Here is a 9453-nt window from a genome sequence, read left to right as displayed (position 1 = left end):
ACGCAATACCTAAAATTATTTATAGTCTTTTTTTAATTTATAAATAGGAGAATAAAATGCTCAAATGCTTGAACTTACATCTTCTACATTTTTAACATTATCTAAATTAGGTTAAAATATGCCATAATTTCTTCTTGTACTATTTGTAAATTTAGAATTTACCCTTTATATTTTTATTTTTAAAATTTTAGTTTATTTATTGTTTAGATTTTAAATTTTAAATTCAACTGCTAATATTATTTTATTAAATTTAAGTTCATTACAACACAAATTTTTAGTTATATTGCTATAAAGTGAGTATTTTTTCTATTTTGAAATGCCGCACGAAAAAAATTAAAGGTTTTAATAATTGGACCTAAAATTTAAATTATAAAAAAATAGAGAGATTAAATACCTTAAAATAAAAGTGTAGGAAGTAAATTTTAAATTTATGGAAAAATGAAATGCAGAAAAAACAAATCAAATACCAGCAACCCGCTCCCCCTCCGTTTGGGCTTTACTTAAACCTTTATTTTTTTTAGTTATTTTGATTCCACAAGTCCCATAATAACACGCATCACGATGAAAGAAAAAGGCATGGCGCTTTGGTTTTGCTCAGCAAGGTTTCTTGTTTTCCTCTTCATCGTATCTGCACTTCCAATCGCTTACATACTCTTCCAAGAACGCGCTAAGACTGACCACCACGTTTTCCACTACCACATCTCCGGCTTTTTCCGCGAGTGCGCCAAGTGGGACGATCAGGGCCGTATATTCCTTGTCAGTTTCTTGGAAGGCGGCGTCGGAGAAATCCACGTCCTCCAAAATTACACCCGTGACGTCGTATTACAAGAGGTCACAGTCATCAAAGACTCTGACTTGACCGGGAATGCTTCCAACGGCATTGCCCTTGACCGGCCCAGGAACCGGCTACTTGTGGCCGTAGCCGATGTGCTAGGAAACCGATATAGTGGACTTGCGGCTTATGACTTGTCCACGTGGAAACGGCTCTTTCTAACCAAGCTGAGTGGCCCTGGCAAGTATTCTAAACCAATCTATGTTCTACTGTAACAATAATCAAATTCAATTCAATATTACCTGAAATATAAAGTTTGAATTGGGTTGGTCTAAGTTCTCGTTAGGCTGATAACAGCATATCCCAACTCGCAAGGGTACCGTAGAAATGTTTTTGTTTCTTTTGGTGATTTAAGTTGGCCGGTAGATGATGGTGGTATAGTTTTTGACTTGATAAAAAGAAAAGAAAAGCATAAATGTTAGTATTTAATTGGTGGAACTTTATCTTGGAATCTGAACTTGTCTGTATGTATGGATATTTTACTTCCATTGGAGGAGGTATAGTTTTTTGTATGTATGTTTGGTGGTATAGTTTTTGACTTGATAAAAAAGAAGCATAGATGTTATCGTTTTGAATCATCATATACATTTCGGAGGCCAGGCCAGCACTCAGCAGCCTGGGCTTGTGTTGTTGCCTAATGGGCTATGGTCAAAATTCAAGGCCCGTTTAAATCATTGTCCAACTCACCGTTGATGTTTTGGCTATGTCGTTATCTCTCTATGCTCTAAATAAAACTATAAAGAAAAGTTTTTTTAAAACGCTTTTTTAACCTAAACTTCTTGATGTTTAGGAGATGAGAAATCCATGGCAGATGATGTTGCAGTAGATGCAGATGGTAATGCGTACGTGACCGATGTGAAAGGCAGCAAGATTTGGAAGGTAGGTGTGGATGGTGAGTTATTGTCTACCCTCACAAACCCACTCTTCACTCCAAAAGAGTGGTACAAAAGCTTGCTTAGATTAAACGGAATTGTCTACCACCCCGATGGCTACTTAATTGTAATTCATACTCTCAGCGGAAATTTGTTTAAGATTGATCTAGGCAAGGGAGATGAAGTGAAGTTGATTGAAGTTGCTGGTGGTCCACTAGCATTTGGCGATGGTTTAGAGTTGATTTTTCCTACTAAGCTTATAGTTGCCGCCGGAAACCCTTCTGGGAGATTGGTGGAGAGCACCGATGGATGGGAGACGGCTTCCGTCGTGGCAAAGTTTAGGGTCCTATGCATCGTTTAGCCACGGCGGCGACTGTGAAAGATGGGAAGGTTTATCTCAACCATATGTTTGGAATGGGGTACCCCAAGAAGACACATGCCCTCATTGAGTTTGTTCTCTAAACTTGAAATTGAACAATCTAATTGGTGTATATGGATATGGACTTGCACTTACATGATATAAGTTATCAAAATTTCAACTTCCAAGAATCCAAACTATTCCTTTTCTTTTGTGGTTTTCACTTTTTTATTGTATCATAAAAAGAAGACAATTGTTAGGTAATTAATGATTTTATGCACTAAACCACAGTGCAATTTCATATGCATGAGCTATATAAGTCCTCTCTAACCACAATTTACTAATATAGGAATTGTAACAGCCCGATTTTGGGCCTAGTCGGAACAGTGGTTTCGGGACCACTATTTCGAGGCTAGAGAAAATTATTTTAGTATTATTTTATGTGTTATAATATAATTTTATAAGTGCATGTAAATTTTGGTAAGTTAATTTTAGCAATTTCTAGTCCAATTTCAAAAAAGGACTAAATCGCGTAAAAGGTAAAAGTTGTGTTTTAATACCTAAAAGTGTTAAATTGCCTTGTAACTTAAATTGGGGGTCTTTAAAGTGAAATTAGGCCATTGAAAGTGTGATGGCTGGCCATGGGAGACAAAATTGTTGAAAAGTCAAAATTAGGTGAAATTTGGTCACCAATTTTGACTAATTTTATTATTAACAAATCAAAAAGAAAAAGCTATCATTTTTCTCTTCTCCTTCACCGAAATATGCAGTAAAGAAAGGGTTTTGAAGCTGGAAAATTTCAGCAATATATTTCCCTTGCTTGTAAGTGATTTTAATGTCTTTGCTTGATGATTTTTACATTTTTGGAACCCCTAAAGCATGAGCTTTCATAAGAGGGGACTATTTTGCAAAATGATGAAGAGTCTAGGGTTTTTTCATGAGAGTAAATGTGTTGTTTGCTGTGTTTTTATGGAAGATTATGAGTCCTAGTTGTCTAATAAACAACTTTTGTGAAAGAAATTGCATGAAAACACCTTAAAAAAAGGGCTAGATTGCTAAGTTGTAAAATGAGTTGTAATGTGTAAAATAGTTGAAATTATGAGTTGCTATAGTTATGAAAATGGTTCATCTAGACTCAAGGAGTAAAGAAATGTGATAAAAATTATTTTACGAGCATTGGGGCAAAAGTGAAAATATGCAAAAGTTTAGGGGTCAAAATGAAAATTTGTAAAAATATGATTTTTAGACCCATATGAATATTGTGACTGATTGGTAGGCTAAATGTGATATTATAGATCAAGGAAATCGAGATTTGGACCTAGAACGGAAAGAAATCGATTAAGGGATGATTATGTCCTTTTCACATTTGTGGTATCGAGGTAAGTTTGTATGTAAACAATACCATGCTATACATGTATTTAAATGTTATCATTACATGAATTGTACAGATATTAAGTGTATGTGATTAATAGAAATATGATAAGACAAAGCCTTAATAGACGAGGAAAAATCCCATTTGAACCTTAGGAATAGAATAGGATACGAGTGACATGTCACTAGGAATTATGAGTCTAGATGACTAGCTCGAGAGTGAGCATTGAAATGTCATGAGATATGAGGTAGCTTTAGCTACAATTGAGGCACTTATGTGCAAAGGCTTTTCCGAGTTTCCAATTAGTATTCTAAGTGTTCAACGGGTAATCCAAGGAAAGAGTTGATGATGGTCCCAATGAGGTAAGTCATTGGTGAGTATACACTTGAGATATGTTACGAGTTGTGCAAGTATGTATATTAAGCCTATGAGAATGCCTTGATATGTGATGATCTATGATGCATAATATGTGTTCTTACCATGATGGATGAAATGATGTTGTATTAATTTTGTGAACAATGATCATGAATGAGTAACTTAACCTTGACAAATTTAAGTTACTGCAGTAGTGTAACTTTGAAAATACACTAAAAATAGTGGAAAATGAGTTAGAGGAAGAATAAAATATGGGATTAAATCTTAATGAGTCTATTTTCACATGAAAGAAACAGGGGAAGAAAAAGAATTCTATATTGTGTGATATTTGAATTCTTGTAAAACAGGGTCTGAATGAATTCGAGATCTCCTGTTCTGACTTTAGAAATTCATCATAAATTTTAAAAAATTTATTAAGAGTCATACCTTACATGCATGGATTCCTTATTGAGTCTATTTTTAAGAGAAACAAACAGCATGGTCATTGGAATTTTGTACAGGGAGAAATTTGGTTCGTAGTGCACAAAGGTCAAAGTGGTCATACCCTGAAACAGGGGAGAATTTAACTAATAAAATCTACTAAATGGCTTGACAAAAAATTCTAGAAAAAAATTAGTAAGTATACATATGAGTCTAGTTTCAACAGAAATAGATGAGAACATTATTCGAATCCTGTACTATGAGACAATTGAACTTTAGTGCAGAAGGGTTGAAGCTGTCAGACAGTGAATCAGGAGCAAACTTGAGGAATAAACTGTACTAATTGGCAAAGTAAAAAATTCTGGAAATTTCATGAAAGAAAGATAAATGAGTCTAGTTTCAGGGAAAATTAACGTAACTTAATTTGGAGTTTCGTAGCTCCAGATATAAATAATTTAGTGACTGTTACGCAGGAAGACAGCTTGCAGTGAACTTGAGAATATGTTGTAAACATTGATAAAACAAGTTAATGAGTTGCTTATTGTTTTCATATGAACTTACTAAGCGAAAGCTTACCCCCCTTCTTTCCCATGTTTTCTAGAGTTTCCAGGTTAGCTCGAGTTGGAGGCCGTCAGAGATATTATCACACTGTCGAGTTAACGCTATCGGTGTAAGTAAACTCAAGTGATTCTAGTCTATGGCATGTATAGGGTTTTAACGTGAGTATGTAGTATTATGATTTAGCCAAAGGCATTGGCTTGTTATTAAGGTAGTATTAGTCATTTAAATTGGCCTATGTCGGCTAATATCGTTATGGGCCCATATGATTATTCTTATGCATGTATGTTATTATCTCTTGTGATGTGGCTTACAACATGTATGCCTAGAGATTGAATTGAGATTCATTGATGAGCTAATAACTAATGCAGGATTAAGTGATTGGTAAATAGTTAATAATGCTTCATGAATGGTTTGTGGATATGATTATGCATGCTTTGTGATGGACATGAGGTTTGATGACATGTTGATAGCTATAGCATTAATATGGTAAAGATGAAAGAAAAACTTATTGTAATGGTTGCATGTGAAATTACCATGGTCATGTCATGTGAGGAAGGTTTAAGTGCCTAATTTTGCCATGTTGTATGCTATTGTATAAGTATGTGTGCATGTGTTGTGAGTGTGACAAAATGGCTTGGAAAATTGCCTTGTATTTGTCCAGGTTTTGGACATGGGTTCGGGACACGGGCGTGTTCTTAGCACCCGGGCGTGTGTTCTATACCTACACAGGCGTGTGGAGCCTTGATACAAGAGATTTCCTAAGTTTTTCATGAGTTCTCTGTGACAGCCCTAAATTGACCCTAGTCGGAAAGTGGTTTCGGGACCACAAAACCGAGTTATAAAAATAAAGAACCGTTATTTTCTATGTTTATTGTGCATGAACATGCATGTGTGAAAATTTCAATCTTTAATTTATTCATTTGAATGTGAATCTTTTTAACAGGACTTATGTGAGACAAATGTGAAATGGGATAGGTAATCCTAGAAGTGGTTCAATAATGCATGTAATCAAAAGGGTGGACTTGCATGTCAATTCCCCACTTTGATAGTAGTGGCCGGCCATGACAATGAGGATAAGCAATATGTGATGGGTAATAATAATAAAATAATGTATTAATGGCATAATTTATGAAAAAAAGAAAAAGGGTGTTAAACTAATTAAGTGAATAAAACAAAGAAAAGAAATAAAGTGTTCATCTTTTAACATCTTTAGCCGAAAATTCTAAGAAGAAAAGGAAGGAAACAAACATTCGCCACTCCTTCTAGTCTTGAATAAGGTATGTAATTCATGGTAGCTTTTGAAATTGTTGAATGTATTAAGCTAGATACTAAGTCCCTTAGTTACCCCATGTCCAAATTTTGAATCTTGTTGGTAACATGAGTAATCGGTTAAGAGAAAATGTTCAAGAAATGGTTGTTGTTCATGTTATTTGGATGAAAAAATTGGTAGTTAGGTGAAGTAGAGTCTAACAAATGAGCACATATGTGCATTAGTTGCTAGATGGAGAAAAATCGGCTAACAAGTTGTGTACTAAGGCCGAATATGATTTTGGATATTATTGGGCAATGTATGTGTTTTGAATTGATGGAATGGAGAGGATGCTTTAATTGTGTTATGAACAATTATATGTTAAATTAAGGTTTGCTAAGCTAGCTATTAAGGTGAAGTGCAAATGTTAGTATTTGATTGGTAGTGTATATATGTGTATTAGCCGAGTTTTGAACTTGAATAATGGTTTGAGCACCATGTGTTGTATTGAGATTGTTTGAGTGAATTTATAGATATTTATATGATGAATTCGATTGTAGATATACATGCTTAAATAAAATGTATACAAAGAATGTGTGAAAGAGTGATTTGGTAAAAATCTGCTTGGGGACAGCAGCAGTAAGGTGATTTTGGAAAATCGCCATAAATTGTAGGAGTTGAGTTAGAAGCTGAATAAATTATTTCATTAAAGCTTGAAGAGTCTAGTTTCTTAGAAAAGAAACTATAAAAACAAAAGAGTTACTGATCTTGAGATATTTGAAGTATTGTGGGGCTGAGTCAAAATGACTACTGGATTCCCTGTTCTGTTTTTATAAAATCAGTATAAATTGTAAAAAAATTGCCCTAAGATAAAATTTATATGCTTAGACTTCTTAATGAGTCTAGTTTCAAATGAAATAAACGAGAACATATTTTGAATTCTGTACAATGAGAAATTTGATTCGTAGTGAAGAGTAGTCAGTTTAGTCAAACAGTGAAACAAGGTGAACTTTAAGAAAAATCTGGTATTGTTGGGCTAAACTAAAAATTTTGAAATTTTTTTTGATAATAGATAAATGAGTCTTCTATCAAGAAAAATTTACAGCAATTAATTTGGAGTTTCGTAGCTCCAGTTATAAAAACTTTAGTGACTGTTGCTCAGGAAGTCAGCTTATAGGGAAATTGTAATTATATTGTAAACATTAATGAAAATTTGCTAATGAATTATTTATTGATTTTTATAAAGCTTACTATAATCTATATGTGTGAAAGTCGAATCCATATGTATTATATTCTGAAAGTAATACTTGAATAGTCGATTAATGACTAGTTAAAATTTGTTGAACTTAAGCTCAAGAGCATAGGGGGGCAATTTCAGATAAGGGAAAAGAGAAAGTAACCGAGTAGCCACTCCGCAACTGTACCAAATATCCGAGGTAAGTCTTTGAGTAATGGAACTTAGTTTATGATTTGATTAAGTCATGACATATAAGCATAACAAATAAACGGTGATATAATGATTCTACTTGAATTATATATTGAGGTGATTAGTTTATACTTGTGACGGGTAGCCGAATGTGTATAGAGGTCATGTTATAAAGCCAATCAAAATCATGCTCTTTGTATGTGGCTATTGAGCCGAAATTGGTAAGGTTTGATAAGTGTCTTGTGTTTGAGCTTTAGTAATGAAAATGAAATATGGATGTGTCATGATTTATTGATATATGTGCATGATTATTCGAATGATATCCGGCTAAGTCCCGAAGGCTTTTGTGCTAGTGACTATATCCGGGCTAAGTCCCGAAGGCATTTGTGCTATTGACTATATCCGGCTAAGTCCGAAGGCATTTGTGCTATTGACTATATCCGGCTAAGTCCGAAGGCATTTGTGCTATTGACTATATCCGGCTAAGTCCGAAGGCATTTGTGCTAGTGACTATATCCGGGCTAAGTCCCGAAGGCTTTTGTGCTATTGACTATATCCGAGCTAAGACCCGAAGGCATTTGTGCAAGTTGTTATATCCGGCTAAATCCCGAAGGTACTTGGGTTTGGAATTGAGCGATCTTGCTGTAATAATTTCAATTAATACGCTCATAAAATCCAAACGATAAGGTATGTTTCGTATATGCATCGGAAAAGTTAATTCCTTTTTAGATAGTATTCGCTCTATTGATTAACAACTTCCGGCCTTTAGTTCGGTTTGATCCCCTGTGTATGAGTATACTGGTTGAAGTGTGAAGTAAGTATGATTTTAGGAATATGCGTATATGCAGCTATTCATTTAGTCATATGAACGCTATACTTTAGTCGTAAATAATTTCATTACTTGAACTTACTAAGCATTAAAATGCTTACCCTGTTACTTTGATTCTCTGTTTTATAGATTTTGTTCGTCAGCTACCGGACTCGGAAGTGTCAAAGTCGAAGTCATCCACACTATCTAAGCCACTTTTTGGTACTCTTTTAGTTCAATTTTGAAAATGGCGTGTATAGGACTGACCCTTGTTGTTAATTAAGTACCCTTTGGTAATGTGTATTCGTATAGCCATGCGAAAATGGCTCGTATATTTCGAAGTATAACATTATGGTCTTGTGATATGGTTATTAAGTAGTGTGGAAATGTTTGGTAATGACTAGCTATTGGAATGGCCAATCATGGTCCTATTGGTGCTACGTACGTCATGGCTAATCGGGATTACCCTTGATAATAATGTATGTCAATTTGCTATTTGATTCATGGAAAATTATGAAATAGGTAAAATTTACCTTAAAATAGATGCTGACAGCAGTAGTAACATAAGTTGGAAAAATCACTAAAAATAGTAGGAATGGAATTAAATAGTGAATAAATTATGTAATCGAATCTTGATGAGTCTATTTTCATATGAAAGAAACGAAATGACCATATGAGTCGTATTTTATGAGATGTTTAAGTTTTCGTGAAACAGGGCCAGAGCATTTTCTGGATCCCATGTTCTGATTTTGAAAATTTACAATAAATTAACCAGAGACAATTAGAAGTCATTCTCTATATGTATAGATTCCTTTTTGAGTCTAGTTTCATTAGAAACAAACGGCATAAGTATTGAAGCTCTGTACAGGGAGATATCTAAATCGTAATGCATGAAGGTCAGAGTAGTCAAACCCTGAAACAGGGGAGACTTTAACTAATAAACTGTACTAATTGGCTCAACCAAAAATTCTATAAAAAAATTTGTAGATGGAAATATGAGTCTAATTTCAGGAAAAATTTACGGAATCAGTTTTCGAGTTTTGGAACTCGAGATATGATTTTTAAAGTAACTGTGATGCAGTTAGCCAGCTTGTCTGGAAATTTTAAAATGAACTGTGTAAGTAAATGAATTAAGTCCGTTAACACCTCGTGTTCGACTCCGGCAACGGTCTCGGGTACG

General features: G+C 34.4%; 1 long non-coding RNA gene and 1 pseudogene across 1 annotated transcript; both read left to right on the top strand.

Moving 5' to 3' along the window:
• Positions 1-576: 576 nt before the first annotated feature.
• LOC108473282 (uncharacterized) lies at positions 577-2247 on the top strand (annotated as a pseudogene).
• Positions 2248-2759: 512 nt separating this feature from the next.
• LOC128283636 (uncharacterized) lies at positions 2760-8670 on the top strand. Its single transcript, XR_008274031.1, has 5 exons — positions 2760-2884; positions 3358-3441; positions 4831-4899; positions 7391-7475; positions 8424-8670. It is a non-coding gene; the product is annotated as an uncharacterized LOC128283636 (long non-coding RNA).
• The last annotated feature ends 783 nt before the right edge of the window (positions 8671-9453 follow it).

Source organism: Gossypium arboreum, chromosome 11 (genome assembly GCF_025698485.1).
Source record: "Gossypium arboreum isolate Shixiya-1 chromosome 11, ASM2569848v2, whole genome shotgun sequence".
In the NCBI taxonomy this organism is placed as follows: domain Eukaryota; kingdom Viridiplantae; phylum Streptophyta; class Magnoliopsida; order Malvales; family Malvaceae; genus Gossypium; species Gossypium arboreum.
The sequence above is the reverse complement of the archived record's forward strand: the minus strand, read 5'-3'. Positions and strand labels throughout refer to the sequence as shown.